The sequence below is a fragment of the Pleurodeles waltl genome, chromosome 5, assembly GCF_031143425.1.
Source record: "Pleurodeles waltl isolate 20211129_DDA chromosome 5, aPleWal1.hap1.20221129, whole genome shotgun sequence".
NCBI lineage: Eukaryota > Metazoa > Chordata > Amphibia > Caudata > Salamandridae > Pleurodeles > Pleurodeles waltl.
In genome coordinates, this window is record NC_090444.1 from 441,475,035 (window position 1) to 441,495,894 (window position 20,860).

The following is a 20,860-nucleotide window of genomic DNA, read 5'->3' on the forward strand; positions in this document are numbered from 1 at the left end:
TTTGGTGTCTGTCTTCTCTGCAGGGTTTTTCCGCTTAGCAGTCCTCTTCTTCTTAGGTTGCAGGAATCTGTTTTCCTAGGTTCTGGGGAGCCCCTAAATACTGAATTTAGGGGTGTGTTTAGGTCTGGGAGGGCAGTAGGCAATGGCTACTGTCCTTGAGGGTGGCTACACCCTCTTTGTGCCTCCTCCCTGAGGGGGAGGGGGGCACATCCCTAATCCTATTGGGGGAATCCTCCATCTGCAAGACAGAGGATTTCTAAAAGTCAGTCACCTCAGCTCAGGACACCTTAGGGGCTGTCCTGACTGGCCAGTGACTCCTCCTTGTTTTTCTCATGATCTCCCCTGGACTTGCCGCCAAAAGTGGGGCTGTGACCAGGGGGCGGGCATCTCCACTAGCTGGAGTGCCCTGGGGCATTGTAACACGAAGCCTGAGCCGTTGAGACTCACTGCTAGGTGTTACAGTTCCTGCAGGGGGGAGGTGTGAAGCACCTCCACCCAGAGCAGGATTTTGTTTCTGTCCTCAGAGAGCACAAAGGCCCTCACCACATGGGGTCAGAAACTCGTCTCTCAGCAGCAGGCTGGCACAGACCAGTCAGTCCTGCACTGAACAATTGGGTAAAATACAGGGGCATCTCTAAGATGCACTCTGTGTGCATTTTTTAATAAATCCAACACTGGCATCAGTGTGGGTTTATTATTCTGAGAAGTTTGATACCAAACTTCCCAGTATTCAGTGTAGCCATGGAGTTCGTTTTTGACAGACTCCCAGACCATATATTCTTATGGCTACCCTGCACTTACAATGTCTAAGGTTTTGCTTAGACACTGTAGGGGCATAGTGCTCATGCACCTATGCCCTCACCTGTGGTGTAGTGCACCCTGCCCTAGGGCTGTAAGGCCTGCTAGAGGGGAGACTTACCTATGCCACAGGCAGTGTGAGGTTGGCATGGCACCCTGAGAGGAGTGCCATGTCGACTTAGTCATTTTCTCCCCACCAGCACACACAAGCTGGCAAGCAGTGTGTCTGTGCTGAGTGAGGGGTCCCTAGGGTGGCATAAGACATGCTGCAGCCCTTAGAGACCTTCCCTGGCATCTGGGCCCTTGGTACCAGGGGTACCAGTTACAAGGGACTTACCTGGGTGCCAGGGTTGTGCCAATTGTGGAGACAATGGTACATTTTTAGGTGAAAGAACACTGGTGCTGGGGCCTGGTTAGCAGGGTCCCAGCACACTTCTCAGTCAAGTCAGCATTAGTATCAGGCAAAAAGTGGGGGGTAACTGCAACAGGGAGCCATTTCCTTACACACCTTATGCTACTATTTCATGTTTCAAGTTTCCACCTCCAAGAGTTATCGCACATCAAATTCTTTATTTCATGTTTGCATTCTATGTAGAAAGCAATCCTTTGTTCTCTACTTTTCAGTGCTCCCCTCCCCCAGCTGCTTAAAACAAAACAGGCACTGGCAGAGCCAACATTTCTGGCACTTTTTTGATGGCAAATTGAAACATAATAAAAAAGGTACACATGCATCTAAAGTCAGGTATATAGGCTGTGACAATGCTGGTTTAAAATAGCCTAGATCCATTATTTATATGTTCTCCAGTCTGTGTATTGTTTCCAATGCAAATTCAGTCCCCCATCTCTTTGATTCTGCATTTTTTCTGCCTACCGGATTGGTACTTTTCTCCTGTTCGGACAGATCATCTGTCCAATGGTTAAGAGAGTTTTAAGTAAGGGGACAGTCCCTATAGAGATTGTCCTGTGTGGGCCAGGGCTCAATCACCGCTTTATCACCCATCTCATGAATGTCTCCCAATAAGATGTCCAGTAGTAATAAGTTATGCAAACGGTCTATGTACAGGGTGATACTCTTTATTTACTAATGAAGGGATGTGGAATTCCTATCAGACGGGATATATTGCTTGGGGTCAAGGGCAACAAGTTTTAATGTTTGTGTCCTTGGGACAAGTAGGCCCAACCCCCTGCCGTACAAACCCTATGGCTGCCAGATTACAGAGAAGGGAACGGTCTGCAGTCCATAGGGCAATGCTGTTTGAACCTGTACTTATGGATCATTAATGAAAAGCCTTCATTATTAGGGTGAGTGCTGTAAATAAACGTTTTAAGGTTACACTGCACTACTGACAGCTGATTAAGTAAAAAAAATAAATAATAATAATAAAAAAAACACGTGTACAAACAGGTTTGAAAAGCTTAACAATATGAGGCAAAGTATAATGCTCCCAGAATGCTCTCTGATTTAGATGCAAATATTTGCAGAAGCCTGTAGGCAAGAGTGATGATTCTTTGCTTTCAAAATAAAATGCTCAGAAAAAATACAAGTAGGAAAAAAAAAAAGTTTCCCTACTATTACATTTTAGGTGCTATTTCTTTGAAGCCTCATTTAGTGAAATGTGTTGATGCATGTTAGTATTTCCAAAAAATATTCCTAATGGACAGTGTAACCATTTTCAACACGATTATGGGAAGCATGAAAATAAACAAGCACTGGCAAAGCCAACCGATCTGACATTTTTGTTGTGTCTTTTGGTTTTGTCAATGCATGTCTTGTTTTGACATGGCTTTTGTAATACTTTATTGTTGTGGGGGTTGCCAGGCCTTCACCATTGTAACAAACACTGACAGCACCTGCCCTGAGTCGGGGGATGGAGGGGTGTTCCACGTGTGTGCCGGGGGCCCCCTCCAGTTTCGTAACGCCACTGATTGCCATAATAGTTTATGGCACTGTACAAAACCACTTTGTGTGCCAATATTCTCCTTGTGGAAGAGCAGAACGTGATCACTCACAGTTAAGCTAGCCGATAGTTAGAGAGAAAAACAGAAGTTTAATAAAAACACAATGTCTTTGTTAACGCCAGACCTAATTAGGGACCCAATTCTTAAAGAAAGTCACAAAAGTGACCCCATGATAAACGTCTGAATTAGTGGCTTTCATGAATTCACAAAAGCTTACTTAAGTAGACACGGAAATCGTGCTCCTAGAAAATGTGAGAACTTTATTTTAGCACGAGCAAATATGCATACGTAGATTTGCTCATGTGAAAATCTACTGACCGCTTACAAGTTCACTTTTCCTCCAACCACTTCCCCCCTCAGCCCCATCCCTGGGAGAACATCTACTTCTGCCATTGTCAGGAGTACATTTCCAACCTTTGTTATTATGGAAAAGATTAGAGAAGAGCTGGTGAGAATCCTTAAAACATACAAGTTGATAGGTTTGCAGACTCAAAGGCATTCCAGCCCTGGAACTATTGCTTACTGCTTCCCCAGCCCCAGTATGTAGATCTGCGGAAAGGTGGCAAAAGAAGGAAATTGCTAAAGTAGGGATTGCAATTGCAAGTTTTTGAGCTCTACTACAGTAGTAGCCCTGGCATAATCAGAGAGGCTATTAGCAGAGCTCTTACATAATGAGATTGCTGCCATAATTTGTCTCCGCACTACATGGCACCAAAGGGACAAGTAGATTTAAGAAGAAACCTGCCCCATGGACAAGTATACATTTTAATAGATTCCACACTCTTGACTAATGCAATTCTCTACAGCTGTCCTACAACAATGAGATGATAACATTCTGGTTTGAACTGCACCTATGTCCTCAAATATGGCAAGTACATCTTCTAGATGGAAGTAGCAAGTATTTCTGCCCAGATTTTTAAACAGCACCTCCTTTAATCTCACACTGGGCAATTCCAATACATCATGCCCATCTCCACTGCTTTCTCCTTAGCCTTCTTTCTTTCAAGCTTCCCACTGTTTCTCATTTTTAGGTCTGGCTTAACAGCACAGCTGTTGCCAGACAAAGACATCAACCTTAAAAAGATGTATCAGGAGTATTTATTACAGAGAGGGGTTTTGGCCCCACTCACATTGTTGATAGCCCGGAGTACATATTTTGATTAGGCAGAAGTTGTTGCGCTGCCATAGGAAGGAGGAGGAGGGGGGGGTTTAAAAAAAAACAAAAAAAAAAAAACACACAACACACACTTTCACTCTAAAAGGCTCTGATTATTTTGCTCATTTATCCAGTTACCCAAGTCAGAAGCAGTATGGCCACCTCAGGTTGAACTATCAGGGGCACACATATGGCATTGTAATGTTCTTAAAGTGTCTTAAATAACTAAATAATTTAAGGGGGTTGTTTTTCTCTGGCAGCAGCATAGATGGGAGGAGTGTCATGTGGAAAGTACTATAGTCCCAGCTCAATCACCTTCCATTATTAACTTTATTATCCACTCACATGTTCAGACTGGTTTGGGCAGAATGTACGTACTTCCACTAAAAAGACTGCTTATATTGTACTTTTTGACTTGTGGCAAAACTTATACTTGATGTACCAGGACTGGGTTGGTTATCTTACGTTAATAATCATGGCTATAGACTTGATTTACTTATTATGAAATGGTGTGATAAAGGCACTAGGTCTGACATTTATCATGAAAAGCATATGTTAAAGCCTATAAGCATTTATATGTCGATACTCTATATCAGTGGTTCTTAACCTTTTGACTTCTATGGCTACCCACTTAATCAGAATTGTAACCTGGGGACCCCCACTGAATAATTCTTAGACTCAAGAAACCCCCAGAGAGTTATTACTGGAAACCAGGTTCTCCGGCCTAAGCATATTTTATTATATCAAATGCAAAACAATGCACAAAGAACATTAAACAAATACACATTTGATGAGATATTGTACCTAATTCACAAAGATATAAATAAAAAAATAATAGGAAGGTTGGAGCTTTTCTAAATTCAATTGATGCCACTCATCATCCATATGCTATATTGTTTGACACAGTGACACTGCTCCCACAGACTTGAAGATGTTAACCTAATTTTAGCTCCCAATTTCAAATTTCTTTTCATTTACAAAACATTTTAAAATTTAATTGTTCAATATGCTCTTATTTACATAAACAATATTAACTGATTAATAAGTGTAATTTTCTAAGCAGTCGTGAACACCTCGCCTTCTAAGTAGGTTTTACAGACCCCAGGAGGTCCCAGGTTCACAAGTTAAGAACCACTGCTTTATATTAAAGCCTACTGATGGGTATTTTGTTACATTAAATATCAGAAATAAGCCTAGTATGTAAGGGTTTTGGTGATTGTCACCTCGTGAGTTACACCCGAACATTTGACCTGTGACTATCCCTGCTAGGCCCCATTAAGAGATACTATTTTTCTTAGCCAACTGCAATTTTGTGCATCTTTCTAATTTTGTGACTATGTCCCTGATAGTTGCCTTGTGAAAACGTTTACACACAATTCCGTAGGCAAGAGTTGGTAATGTGGAAAAGCTATATAAATGATTTGTGCACTGGGAAATGTCATACGCCATAAATCTGGTCTATTTATTATTAGTTATTGAAGTGACAGTAGACCTGTCTTATTTGTTGTGAAAAGCTCATAGTAAAGCCAGTAGGCACCTAAGAGTAGACCTTGCATTATGTTAAAGGCTATAGAAAGGTATGTGGTTACAAGTAATTTCACAGTTTCCATAGTAAGCAAGGATTTGGGTGTTGGTCACCAGCACTGAAAAACTCTTGGATTAGAATTGCATCGTTATGATCCTTAAGCCCTACTGAGAAGCGTTTTATATTGTTTGCCAACTGTAATTATACTCATACTTGTAATTGTATGAATGAAGGTTGCCAGTTTATGGGCACTTCAGAATGTTTGTGTTGAATATAGTGTCAAGCCATTGGTAAAAGTACTAAAGGCTGTAGGCAGGTATTTTGATATATGGTATCTTGCAGATTACCACAGTAAGCAATGGTTTTGGTGTTGGCGACCCACCCGACCAACCATGAGGATACAGTTTGCACTATGGTAATCCTTAATACGATCTACTGCTAAAGATTTTATATTGTTTTGATAACTCTTTTGTGCATATTTGTTTGTGAAAAACATATTTTAAAGTAATAAAATAACGCATTTAAAAGGTTGCTGTTTCTCTGTATTAAAGCCAACAGATATACTTGCTAGAATCAGTCTGCCACAATCTTGTGATTAAAAAAATAATAATTAAATACATATATAAATGTTTATCCATGAAGATACATGGTGGGCCTTTGGGTCAGCTCTATTCTGCACAAATGTATCATTTACACTATGCTTCCACACATGACAGTGTTCTGCATAAGGGAATGTTTCAATCCACATCAGTCATTGGCTCCCTTGCCCTGTGAATTCCATTTTCTGATCAGGTGTACATTCAACTGAAAATGAGAGTGCTCCAGTGTCAGGCTAGTTGGCCAGTTCTTTAGTTTTCATATTTCTCCTTTTAGAGGTCCCTTTTCATTTCCTTCCTTCTCTTCTATTTAAATGTTTTAGTGTGTACAACAGCTCTCCAAGCAGTGCTAACGAGTCACTGGTGTACCACTAATGTCATCTGCAGTGCATCCCATATGGCCACTGCCCCCTAAAGCAGGAAACATTATGAAATGCTGTTGTCCACAGTTTATTGTTGTTTTACCATTCCAAGATGGTAAACATGTTAGTAGTGATAGGCTACACACATTAAATCGGAAGGCAGACAACACAGCTCTGTAAGTTTTGTTATTGCAAACATATGCTCTAAGTATTTAGACTAAAGCATGAATTGACGTTTCTACTTGTACTCTTAATTTGAGTGTGTGTTGAGTTTATGTGCGTTTTATTGCAGCTGGATCAGAGGATGAATGCAGGAATATATCAGTGGTTGAATGGGTGCATGAGTGAAAAGGTGATCGGAAGTGCATGTTTAATGACTTGAATGCCTACACTCATCAATAAACACACAATGCACTTTTATTCTTAAGCCAGGCCTACTGTACCAGTGCTTGTTTTGCTCCCCTTGCTCCAATCCCTTCTGTATCAGCTTCAACTAGAGTTTTCGAGGACCTGCATATAGGTGAACTACACAAAACATATTGATGCAAACGAATTCAGTTAACATTAAAAAGCATACCATTCCTCACCAAGAGTGTTGGTAGTTACCTTCACATATCCATGCATAAGGTGGAACACTTTGGGTGTGGGTTTGAGTAACTGACAGCTACTATTAGACAGGCATTTTTATTTTCTAGTAGTGCACATCTTCGGAGGGGCGGGACGTGGGAGAAAATCAGATTCGGTTACATATTTATATACTCCTAAACTGGGTGTTCCTAATAAGAACAAGCAGCTCAGGTAACCTCAGCGAGCACTGTATCCCTCTTGTGGGTGGCCATGCAATGGATACTTCTCTGAATAAATGTAATCACCAGACTGCATGAAGGAACTCCTTATCCACGTTCCCCTGCAGAATGTTCCCTAAATGTCCATATTAAAGCAGCCCCTCAGCTTCTCCCTCCATTAGGAGACCTGTTCCCGCCCCTCCCCTTTAACAGTCTCCTCCACCTAACTCTTGTCGATTTCCCCAATTACCCTAGAGAGTTGAGTATCTAGCCGCTAGGCACAACACAGTTATCATAGAAACACTGAGCACTACATGCCTTGTCACAGTCCTGCTGAATGGACAGCAGCACCGATGGACTCAAGCAATCGCACCTAAAGTTAGCATTGTTTGCATAGTTCTCAAAGGGCAGGCAAACACTCATCAGAAGAGACTTAACCCCAATTAACTCCAACATTTCACAGGTACATCATATGTTAAGTATTGAGGTTACCTACACGACCCGCCACTGTGCACCACACACTGCCAACGAAACATTTCGAGGTATGCAGTGAATCAGCCATAACATTTCTACAACTGTAATGTCATTCCCAACAACACGAGTTGTCAAAACATGCCACACAGTCACAGTAGAAGATATTACATCTCATTCTTTAACCTCAGGGCACGGTAACAAGCTTTGCGGGACTCCCACACAACAATGGAATCTTCCGGATTATCAGAGAGGGCCTTCCATGCCCTACGGTTGCCTAAAGAGCAGTGGCTGGCGAACAGGCGGGGAACCCTGTGCCCACTCCTAACCGGCTGTAAAAATAATTACTTAATAATCCAGTTTAGTTTAGAGAATCGTTTCCTCCCAATGCGCGTCGGACAGACAAAACAAAAACCAGTCACAAAATAGGACTTCAGCAGTGTGGCAAGTGTTGCCCCTGGATCTTTCAGACACCACACAAGCCAAAGACCATCTCTGGCATGCTGATTTATAGGGATCGATACCTCAAGAGGGGTCATCTTATAAACTGAGGAACCGGGAAGTACCCTTCTGAATACAAGACATTTTGATCACTCCATTCCATTGCTAGGATTACACCATGACAAAACAATGTTAAGAGGTTGTGTGTTGCAAGACTAGTCTACAGTTGAGGCGAGTCCATGTTCCAAAAAAGAAGGCAGCAGTGTATGGATCTACACAAAGCAACTCTACTAAATTAACAAGATCGTGTTCTGCAAGATTCCCCCCAAGTTCCTCCCCTCTATGATCGGGTCTCCCCCTTTGGGGTAGAAAAAAAAAAAAAAGATCCAGACCCTGCATCATTTAATTAATGTACAGTTTTGTGTTAAAATCCCCAAAGAGGAGATAATTGGGTCGAATCAGTTTACTGGGTTAAACTGGCTTTAGGTCAGCTAAAAAGGTAAACAAGTGTTTAAAATTACTACACACAGGGTTTAAGAAATCACTATTATAACAAGCATTTACAATGCAACGGGTCTCGCGTTTGCTCATGTTAGAGCCGATCGCGTTGTAAACTCCTAACCCGACTTTTCACCTATCGGGCAAAAGTGCATTTATGTACACAACCTGAAAAAGTGAAATTAACTGTGTAAAGCGTTCGACTTCTGCCAAGCGAGATCGCGCTCGTAAACTAGAGAAAAAAAGTCTACGAGCCCGATGGAAAACAGCGAGCCTCGCATGTTTTCTGTACTTGGTCGCTGCGCTCGAGGAGGGCTAGCCACCGGAAAAGGCATGACTTATGCTTGCCTTCGACTAATGAAAGCAAGCAGATTTTATTAGGCAAGCCCACGAACCAATAAAAAACACTGACGTGAAGTTGACAGGGCTCCGAGCCCTTTTCTAAATACAAAAGCGTCTCGCTGCGATACGCATGCACGAGCGCATGCAACGCAGGCTCGACCCTAAAAATAATTCAAACAGAAATAAAAACTACTGAGTTCATCCTTGATAAGCAAGGCCATAAAAGCCAAACTTCCAGTGTCTGAAACTGAGACTTTCACTTTCAGATTAATAGTAATCCAGATGGAAAGACCACCCTTGGACCTGCAGCGTAAAGATGGAGTAGCTGTCCAAGAATACCATGCAAAGCCAGGGCAGAGAGGATTAATGGTTTTCCAAAGTTTCCTGTAATACAACAAAATCATATCTTGCAATTGGATTTAACAGAGATAGATCATTAACCTTATCCATTAATCAAGCAATATTCCAGCTCAACAATTTAAAGAGAACCCCCCCAGCCGGTCCCTTCGAGGGAAATCTTTAACCAAAGAGTTTACAATACTGTGGGATGTATGCAACAGTATGAGTGAATTAATCTTTATTCCCTGATTAATTAAAATCATTACAACATGTTTAAAATAATAAAATAAAATAGGCAGCAAGAGATACCATTCCGGTGCCAAGAGTGATGCCTAGTCATGGCACCTTCTATGGGATGCTGTAAAGTGCTATAGCGCCCAGAAAGTTACCCCGACCTGGGATCCCCATATGTTAACCACAAGCTGTTTACACGAGTGGATACCCATAACGCGACCTTCTACAAACATCAGCCGATTGTTTGCCAGTTGACCCAGACCCGTTTCCAGTATCCAAGGCCATTAGGTGACAGGGGGAGATGACTTGAGCGGCAGGAGCCATATCATTAGAGCTGTTTCTTTGAGGCCCTTCCCCCAGCCCTCCACAAGTACCCTTGCTACAGTATATGATCTCCAGCAGGGTAACCTTCTGAGAGTCAATCCACATTTGAGAGAACATCTAAACTATTTGAAAGGGGTACAGGGGCCGGACCCTTCAAACAGAACTGGGGGTTGGGTGCCCACACAGTTGATGGCAATACATTTAAAGCACACAAAGGTCCAGCCTGGGCACACTCATTTTTATTCATAAATATGTTGACCAGCTGGCATTGTCGCAGTTCCACAGTAAAGGGTCTGTAAAATAAGCTAAGTGGTACCATAGTGATGTTGCTCCTCACTGTCCCATTACTGAATGGTCCAAAGGAGTCTCTGGACTAGGTGGGGGAAAACCTAAAGTGTATGCTAACACAACTACCCCCTGAAACAACGGGGCCAGGTCCAATCCCCCCAGCTCTCTGCGTCATCAAAATGTCCTTTGCACGGGTAAAAGGAAACCCTCTGTTGCATGCAAGCCAGTCTAAAACTTTACTGCAGAGCCCTTCACAGGTCGTTGCCTGTCCTGCACAAGGAAGAAACTCCAATGATAATGGTCACATTTGAGCACGCTCCTGGGGGAAGATTAATTGTAACCTGCATCAAGTGCAGCTCGATGGCCTTTCCAGGCGTCTATTTGATGATGGTCCACCTCTATCATGCGAGATGGCCACTTCAGGAGGAGGAGGACAACACAGATAGAATATTACCCCCAACACAGGAAGTGTAGGGGGTAACGTTGAGCTGGCCTGGATAAGACTCCTGGGCCACTTCTACTGTGTCAGATGTTAAATCACAGCATGGCAAATGAACAGTTGAAGATGTGTCCAAGTTTAGTCTAGACCTAAGTGGCCCCACGTGGCAGGGTTGCCTGGATAACGTCTCAATGAGCCACTCCATATTATTGAGCTTCTCCATAAGAGGGGCAAGTTCAGCACAAAAATGTCTGATTTTGCCACAGCAAATTTCCAATAAACATATCGTATAAACATGCCCGAGGTTAAGAAAGAAGGATTTGAACAGCAGGGATTGGGAGCATTAATTTATGGGGCCCCTTGATAACAAATGTTTTCTGCAACTCACTATGAAGTAAGATCCCTGAGTCCAGGTCACTTTCCACTCTAATCCAGATTTTCAAAAAAAAGGGGATCGCAACTCACCTAAACGCTACTGCTCTCCATCTCGTATGGACAGCACTGTTAAGATCGTTTTCGGGTGACAATCATCTAAAATCATGGGCGCATTCCAATAACATCATGTGTCCCTATCAATTTGGGTTTCACCAGAGGCTGGGTACAGTGGAATAGTGCCTAAACATGCATTTGGTCATTGGCAAACATACCATTGCAAAGCCCTGCCCACCGTACCTGGCCTTTATGGATCTGCAAACCGCCTTTGATTGCGTCAACAGAACAAACCTTTTGTTGATGCTGCTGGACTTAAGGGTGGGGGTGGTGCTAGTGAACTCCCTGTATATCTTGCACGAGAGCTTGGAAGCGAGGGCCCGGTATGACATGACGGGTGAACTCTCATATTTCCATTTGCTTGTGGTGTGCACCTAGGTTGTAATCCTGGCCTCACTTCTTTTTGTCGTTTACACCAGTGGTTCCCAAACTGTGCGCCGCGGCACCCTGGTACGCCGTTAAAAGTTGCCAGGGGCGCCACGCACATTTTAGAAACATGAATTGAACATTTATTGCTCCCGTGGGATCCTCTTGAAGTGCACATCGGACGTGTTCCTTGTTGAATTTACAATAATCAGGTAATTATAGTTATTATTATTTCTAATCTAGGGTGAGAGAGAGGGCACGGCAGGACCGGAGATCACAGGAATGTGCAGGAAATTCTCCTAAGCAGAACCGATATAGTAATTATAGTATTATTAATAACTAATGTTCTGTTTTTAAAACAGATGGATATTTCCCAGGGGCAAGCACAGGCCCCTGTGTAGTTTCGGGACAGAAGAAAACTGCTAACAGCTTGATTCAGCACACACACACACAGAGGTTGAGTTTGTTTATTTAGGTTAGAAGACATTATTAGAATTATTAGTTCCTTGTTGATGACAAGTCCAGGGGAAATTGCAGCATTTCTGCTTTGTGAAAGATTAACCTTCCACCTTTTTCTTATTATTAAGCACACCTTTCCTTTTTTCCCCCATTTGTGTTTACTAAATGCTAGTAAATTGTTAAAAATAAATTATAGGACCACAGTCCTCCCTCACTTGCATGCCCAAATCAGATTACTTACTGAGTCTTACTGCCAGGGGAAGGCAATTTTCGTTGGGATGCCAGAAAAACGGCTATGGGAGGTACAGACCAAGTGGAACTTGGAAAGCACAGTTATCAAAAGCTGAAGCCGTTGAAATAATTTAAGGCAGCGGTGCCTCCTAAATTCTCAAGAAACTGCAGAGTGGGAGTGTGAACAGCAGTGCTTAATTTGTAAATAAAAACGTGCCGGTGCCCAAAGTCCTCCTTTTAAACATGTGGCTGCTGAAATTAAATGTGCGAAAATGGAATACTGAGGCAGTGTAATACTGAAGCCATCTCAGGCCTCTTCAATGATTTTAAAGCCACTCCCTGCCCCTTCAGCTCACTCTTGCAGCTGTTTTCTCCCATTGTGACACTATTTCGTTTTTCTCTTCCTTGCTTAGCACCGGAAACAACAAGCACAAATTAAGCACTGGTGAATGATCAAGTACTGTTAAGTAGTTTTAGAGGAGAAAGTGTCCAGATTGAAGGCAGAATGTGTGCACCAAAGGTGAGGTGTGAGATGTGTGTGTGGTCAAGGCAATGTAATGACGTTGTAAACAGAGAAGAAAAGACGTGCATGGAGGACAGCAATTGTGACACGGGGGGAGATGTGGCTACATTGTTTAGACGTTTAAGAATGAGAGGTTGAATTGGAGGAGATGTGGTCTAGCAGGAAGGAGGAAACATACAAATCATCCATGTTATGCTCGTTGATATAATTAAAGTACTCCAGAGGCTGGGCTTACATCGCCCACCCGAAGAAAAAAAAAAAGTAACATAATGGGGAGCCGCGGGCAATGGCAAATATAGATGAAGGGAGCTGCGGGTCGAAAAAGTTTGGGAACCACTGGTTTACACCAATAATTTGGGCACAACCCAGATTACAGTCACCAGAGATATTCTGACCATCTTGCGAGCTTCTGTGTCAGAGCTACTTTATCCAGACAATGCAGTACTTATTATACTGACCCGAGGGGCCCTACGACTGTTGGTGGAATCCTTCATATCCTTTGACTGAACTGACTGAACTGGACCTGTTTGTAAACTGTGGAACATCACATAACATGTTATTTGGGGACAGGCAAGAAACATATGACCAAATTAATGGTTAGGGGGAACCCACTGAATGATTTTAAATTACTCACTCGCAGATTAGTAACTCTTGCCCGAAGCTCAGTAGAGCAGACAGTGCTTTATTCAGTTCAGCTCCCATTCTGAATATCTACAATGCTCAGTGCATTTCTGCAGCTCTCTACAATGCGGGTTTCTCGGGATATGAAGTTAGTACCCTCCAGATTGAAGAAAAATATATTTATAGACAGATACTGCATTTACACACCCTTCCCCAGCTTCCATTTCATCACACATTCTAGACTTAATCTTGGGTATATCACAGATAAGGCCAAGCTTGCACCACTTTTATAGTGGGTTAGAAGCTAAAGTGAATAGGAAAATTATTTTGGATTGTATGAATTTAGAAAAGGGTTTGTCAATCTCTTGGTCGGCTAAAACTTGCAAAGCACTTAATTTATCAGATATGTTTGACACACCGCTTGCAATAAGGAAATCCGATTAGAGGATGGCAAAATCACAGATCTTACAATTGTGCCATTCCTAGAGACTAGAAAATGAAATAAGTAGGAGGACTGAAAAAAGTATCTTATATTTTCTGTAGCGGAGGATTCTGTGCTGTGTCGTGCAATACACCTTTTTCGCTGGGAGCAATCGTTACTCTTTCACTTCAGGGCTGCTACTGTGAGTTGGCTTTTGAAATTTCCTGGAACGAGTGCTCACAGAGGGGATGCTACTGGTGGCTTGCCTCTGTGACAGATAGATATTCAGAGCAGTCAGGGGTGCACTTTGTTTTCCTGCACTTTTTAACCAGATTTATTTGAAACTGTTCAGTAAACAAATATTAAAACATTTGGGATTTAGGAGATGCAGGGACTTATCTTAAACTTTTAAAGTACCCACGAAGTTTGCTACAGGGTCTGTCCTTTTCTAAAAGCAGTGGTAAAATCAAGGACACCGGTGAAGGGTTAAGTACAGAACCCGATCCTATTTTTGTGAGTATAGGTAAATGGACTGATGATATTAGGTAAGGAAGGCACTATGATTGAGCGGCGTCTTGGAATAGATGTGGGAGTTGTAATCTGTACTTGGTAGTTTTATGTATGCTATATTGATGTATGCATCTTTAATGGATTTTACTGTGCCGAATATAGTATTGAATGATGGCTGGTGATCACATCTCATTAAAGGAACGCCGAAGAAAAGGCAGCCCATTTTATGTTATATCAGTTGTGTATGTTGGATTCGAAGTTTCTAAAATACCACTCTTTACTGCACTAACTACTATGAGCCAGCAACATTAACGGTTAGTTACACAAAAGGTGCTTTTTTGTAGTAGTCCCCTGTGTTCAAACTGGACCACTGCTGACTGAGCGCCAATAGAGGTTTTTTTTCTTCTTTTTTTTTCAAAGCGAAACGGGCCTTTAGTCTGTTTTCAGAAGGACAAATGGAATCAGTCATTAGATTCGTTTTGGGATGACCCCAGCTGGTGTCCACACAGCCTTTGTTTCATTCATAAAGGGCCCCACTGCTGTTTAATGAAGGATGAGCACGTATGGGATTGTGATATCTTCTGAAAACAAGCTTCGCCATTTGCAACACTGACCGGAAGTTCATGCTGCTGTCACTTTACTGGTAGACACCGACATTCTTGTGGCATTTGGCTTAGGCAACAGGATGGTTGGCTTAAGATGGAGCGGAAGCAGAGGCCAGAATGAGTGTGGATTATAGGAGGCTGACTTTATTTAGCATGACACTGTAGAGGTTGTGACCAAGATACAGGGTTTTCCTGGAAGTTGGGGGAGCAAACACGCACCTATCTTGGAGACCATATCACTAAGAGACCCAATCACTAAACACGGCAACATTAACCCTCAGTCATTTTAATACAAAAAGGTGCTTTATGATTGGATGCAAACACCACTCAGTGTTTGTTCAAGCCACATGATAGAAGTACATGGGTTTGATCGTGCCCTGCACTACACATACACTCATCAGCAACTTGCGCTAGACACCATTAAGGATTTCCGGCGATTAGTTTATAACTAGTAAATCAAAGAGTTACCACCAGGCCAGGGTGAAATTTCTGTTACATGAAACTCGCAAAATTACGCTATTATGCACTTCTCTCGGCATATAAAATAGGGGAACAACGCAAATGGCAATAACTTGCGCAGCTTCTATTTGCAGTACGTGTGTTTTTTGCATCAAATGTGTCCAAATGGACAAGATGGCACCTTGCGTCTTGAAAGATAGCGCACAATGTCAGCTTTAAGTGTTATTGCGCAAGTTTAAGAAATCCCTAGTAACTATCACTGCCACTTGCCAGTTACAACAGAATGAAATGGCTCCTACATAACGTAGCTTAGTCCTTGCTTGGACCACTTCCGGGTGCACTCCCGAGGACTCCCTGAAGTAGCACCTCAGAGTCCAGCTGACAGACTCAGTCTACAAGAACCCAGCACGTGAAAACACTGCTAAGAGGTAAACACAGCTGCTTTGGTGGACTTAGTCTCTGTTTTATACACAGCAGTTCAGAAGAAGGGTGGGAAAACAGAACAATGTGCTTTCACAAACATAGCTCTTGCATTCTGGCAAAACAGTGAAACGTATCCTAATTATATGCATCCACAATACAGCCGCACAGGAAATCCATAAATACTGTTAAAAGGGACGAGCTCCACATATGCTTGGAGGAAGATACTTTCATTTGTTGCTTTGCTATGTTCACTACAAACTGAATCATTCTGGGCACGTTTCCGACCCGGCACAAATCATTAAAACAGCAACGGTTCTACTGCTCTGGTTGCGCTCTACACAAAACACAAAGCCTCTCAAAATAGTTCGGGGGCCATTCCTCTCAAACATCGATAGCTTGCCTGCACCACCTCGATCTCATCACACACATCGCATGTTGCTTGCAAGTTTTTAGTAATGTGGAAATGGTTCATGATTTGTACCGAGATCGACTTTTCTTGCTCTCATAAGTCTAGGTGCCCAGTACACCTGACAGGACGAGCCCATTTAAAGCAGCGGGTAACCTTCAAGGCAAAGTGTAAAAGGAATGTACCACGGCAGACATTACTTGAAGGGAAAGGGCAGACGAGTCGTGCTGCTCATGCAAGCCTTTGGTAATTACGAGTGCACATTGACGCCTTCTATGTTCTGCAGTGCTCCTTACTATTGCATCTCCGATGTTTGTACTCTAGACTGCATGTTCACCGAGCTCAAGTATGATGAATTCATGCATTCCAAAGGTCAGCTGTGACTCGAGGGTGACCAAGTGAAGGCTGCGCAGTGCATTAAACCTGTAGGGTTTCCAGTTACAGCTTAACATAGCTGTCATTAAATAAAAAAAAACTTTAAAAAAAAAAAAAAAAAGGATTTTGAAAGAGGATTCACCCATCTAGAGTACTGCCCCTGTGGTTACTCACTGAAGCAGGAAGAGGTTTTCCAGCAGCCCCTACTGGTTTCACAATAAAAGCGTGAAAGCTACGTCTTGCCAAAAGCCCAGCTGTGAGGTCTCACCACAGATCTACTCCTGCCAAGCACCAACTCCAGGGGAAAAAAATACAATAAAAAGAGGAACGAGGGCGATTTAAAGCACACCCTCCAACACCCTGGCTGGAGAAGACATGTTAGGGACCGACTAAGTATTGTTTATTACTGGTTCGTGTATGGAATAAGCCATGTTATCACAGGTTCTTAGTGGGTTTTGGTGCCAGTGGCCTGATTCTGCACGCTTACTGTACTAGGCTCAAGACATGAAAAATGTTGAAGACACAGTCTACTTCTGGAAGCAAACAACATATTTATAAAGCCTGGGTGTAAAGCGGTAGGGAGTGTGTCAGTGAAACTAGATGTTATGGCCTGCATGTGGGTACTTGGCAACACACAGCCCGGTCATGCAAAGCATCAGAACACAGGGGTGCAGCATGGCACATAACTGCCAAGTGGCAATGCTACCGCCAACTGCTTTACTGGTTTAACAAAAGCAGGAGTCGAGCAGTGTGCCCATGGTAACATTGATTTATCGAGTATCCTTAGCTATATGCAAAAGGAAGACGTAAAACTTTATACTTGAGGGTAAATATCAGGACTGGAGACAAATTATGATATTAAATCACAGTAATACAGTCTTCCTGCTGTTTTCCTCACACGTGAAGCATGCACCCTACGGCAATATCAATAGCATGGTGTCAACCAGATAAACTGCTGGCACCTTGTAGTACAACAAAGTTTATAATGCCGGCAATGCTTCACCATGTACTTTTAGAACTGTAGTTTCGTTGTTTACTCATGTCTGTTGGGCAGGCCTCCTTCATATCCCCGCCAGAAGTGGGCAGTTACTGTCAGGCTCTGGTTAGAAATATTAGTACTTTTGCATAGAACAACTAACAGGGGGCCACTTGTACCAGGGGACGGCCAATAGTACACATTAGCAGAAGCTGTATACAAGACACCTACACAAACCAGAAGAGATAGAAGAGTTGAGAGAAACTATCACAGGGTCTGACATTTGGGCTGCACTGTTGTGAGCAATCACCTACGCGAGCGGGTTGATGATGGGTTCTGTAGCGGTCAGACATACTTTTGTCAGTCTTGTAATCATTAGGGACTGCAATCCATTCAACGGGAGTAGAATAACGTATGTGCAAAATCACAACAAACCAAAGTATCATTGGAACCTACGTAATGTGAATATTACACTTTTCCAATAAATGTTCCATCCCAAGTTTATGGACTCTGAAAAACGTAGAGTAGCCCAGCTCAGATTTCAAAGCACAGTGTGCAGCAGAAGGACCTTGCGCCACTAGGGCATCTTCCTCCGACGGGGCAGCACCGACACTTTTCAGAACTATACTGCCACTGAAAGACAAAGGTTCGTCGTTTCTTTTCGTTGCTATGTTTAAAATTTTGAGGACCAAATTCCGAAATGGTGGCAAACTAGAGAAATAAGTGCATGCTGGAAGATGTCACCCATTAAAGAAGCAAACTGACCCTCGAGCCAGAGGAAACCACTCTGACGGGCTACAGCTGGCAAAAAACTATTAACTTGAGTATTGCCCATTCATTATATCACATAAGGCTGCCCAAATCTACAGTGTGTACCAGGGAAAATTACATAAGCTCTGAACTGTTTCAAAAAGATCAAAACCAGCTGTTTGTGCTTGAACAGTACAGTGGGTGCTAGGGCTGGGTTGGCACTGGTGTTCCTTTTTTACATAGAAGCATTTTACCGGTTCAATAGTGCATGCAAAATAAGTACATAGGAGGGTACAAGCTGAGCTCTGCAGCAAGGGGTCATAAATCACCAGCGCACTTCTTTCAGAGATACCAAGATACGGAAACATCCCCGTAAACTACAATTTGATAAAACTGACAAGAACATTCGTTGGAGATGGCCTCGGTCCATAGCTGCACTCCCATACGTTTCCTTCACGAAGTCTGAGTGCAGTTTTTTTTAAAGAGTGTCTTCGAAAACCTACGATAATGAGAGCTTCTAGTTGCAAGCATACCGGCAATTAATGGATCTTGCCTTTACTCCCATGTAAACTCTGCTACTGATGCCTCAACGTATAATGTTAAAAGCCACTTCTTTCCTCCGCAAGTAGGCGTCTGTGCGTCCTCGCATAATAGGAAATACAGCTGAGTGAACCGACTCCCCTTGCCCGATCGCATTTAAATAAAATAAATTTTAAAAAAAGGGCACGCAATGTGAATCAGTGCATATGAACGTGGCAAAAAAAAAGCATGTCAGACAGGAAGGGGCAGGTGGATATCAAGAGACAACAGATTCAGTAAGCATGCAATTTTGAGACCCTGAGATCTTCCTCCTGACTGCACAAAAACGCTCAATGGGAAATCAATATTCCAATTTTGACAGCTGCGCTCAAACGCTGTGATCTTATCCTGCAGACTGCCGGGTTTAAATTGGATTAAAAACCCTTTATTTTGGTCTTTGTTGCATACGTGCTCACAGGGGGTGTCATTTGGAAACAAAGCACAACACACGGACGCCTTGTGCATACAGGAAACGAACCCTGCCCCCTCACGAGAGGCCTAAATAAGTCTACAAAGGGATTCAAGTAAGAGTCGTGCTCCATGGTTCTGGTTTCCGCTAAACGTTTCACGTGTAAAACACTGGTATTTTCATAACAAACGAGAATCTGTAATAGTGGACATATGAAATAAAGGATAGCTGTAGGGGACGCGGCTTCAACGAAGAGATAGAAAAGGTTAAAAAATAACAGTATTTAATCGGACGGAGGCTGAACCTACGTAAACATTATAATTTAAGAATATTTCAAATGATGTAGTTCACTACAGCCTCAGAGCGCACTTGATACACAGTACCAGGTAACAACATTTCAAACTTCACTATTGCTAGAGCAACTGCGTGCGCCTGTCAGTGAGTGACATTAAGGGTACCCAAAATTATGTGCATTTTGAAAACATCGAGAAGCAGCGGCGTCGCCTTCAAGTGACACATGCATTCTTTAAACGCCCATGTATTTTCTGGGTCTGCAAGTCCTGTGTATGTTGGATCGTTTAGAAACAGTTTAAGTCAAAGCATCGTCTGGTTCAGAACACACCACCTGAGCACAAGATCACTCAAAATCTGCCAAAACAAAGAAATTAGCAGCACTGACCAAAAACACAATATAACATCAAAATCTGCGGGCCGTGTTTTGTGCATGCTACAGACACACCAGCTCCGTCTACTATAACAAAAGAAAATGAAGAGGCATCTCATTATCCCACACACGACGACCAGGAAGCAGCGAAGCTTCAGCAGCTCCATTACAAAGGGTACCCCGAGGCACACAACTGTGTAGAAGGCGGTGTACGCTCCCAGCTTTTAACATGGTGCCCAATATTGGCTGCACTGTCTTTACAGCCGGTGCTCATACCACTCGTGTACTCTCATTATGTTTGTAAATAAAGGAAAGAGGGTATATGTACACGCGCCGAGGATCACACAACGTGGTTGGCGGGGGAGCTGGGGTTAAATAAACCAGGACCCCTGGAAACACTTCCAAAATTGCGGTCATCAGAAATCACTTGATTGTCACTGAGTCCGAAATGAAAGCGCGAATGACGAGTAAGCATAGATGTAAACAGAGACGGGGCAGAAGATGGCTCCCTGGCCAGCACTCACGCATTCCACGTCGCTGCTGCTCCGCTCTCCAGCCTCCCCTCCTGCTGCCTGCAAGTCCCCAGCAACAATGCGCGAGAACCGGCTCGGACTAGTTTTCTTGTTCAGTACAGCCCACCGACCCCGTCACGTGACATGTTCCGCGATGGTTTCAGGCATAGGCTGCCCCCGGAAGAGCTGAGAGAAACGCAAGCAGACCCACAGCACGGAGCACGCGCACTGAAAAAAAGACAACTAGACAGACGTTGAAAACCCATGCTCGATCACAGGGAAGAATGGTAGCCATCATGAATCTCTGTCTCTCGCTTAGGCGCCTACATTTGCTCTCTTGAAGACAAACTCAAGCGCTGGCGGCAGTAACCATGCTTGTTTAACCTTTTGTTTTCGAAAAGAAGACGCACCTGTGCTATTTTTATTTGTAATTTGCACACAGCTTCAGTGCCAACCAGCTAATATTTACATCTGACATGCACGTGTCTTGCAGGTGTACATAGTGCAATAATGAAGCACGACTTT

The 20,860-nt window shown here is 43.0% G+C and overlaps 1 protein-coding gene across 4 annotated transcripts in view; it reads right to left on the reverse strand.

Moving 5' to 3' along the window:
- PELI1 (pellino E3 ubiquitin protein ligase 1) overlaps positions 1 to 20,474 on the reverse strand; it is a 215,584-nt gene extending 195,110 nt beyond the window's left edge. For 2 of the 4 annotated variants that reach the window (XM_069234240.1, XM_069234237.1), the window contains exon 1: positions 20,348 to 20,474. The gene's annotated coding sequence lies outside the window, so the exon portion shown is untranslated. The remainder of the gene's footprint in view (positions 1 to 20,347) is intronic. The other 2 variants (XM_069234242.1, XM_069234239.1) reach the window with 1 other exon arrangement.
- Between the last annotated feature and the right edge of the window lie 386 nt (positions 20,475 to 20,860).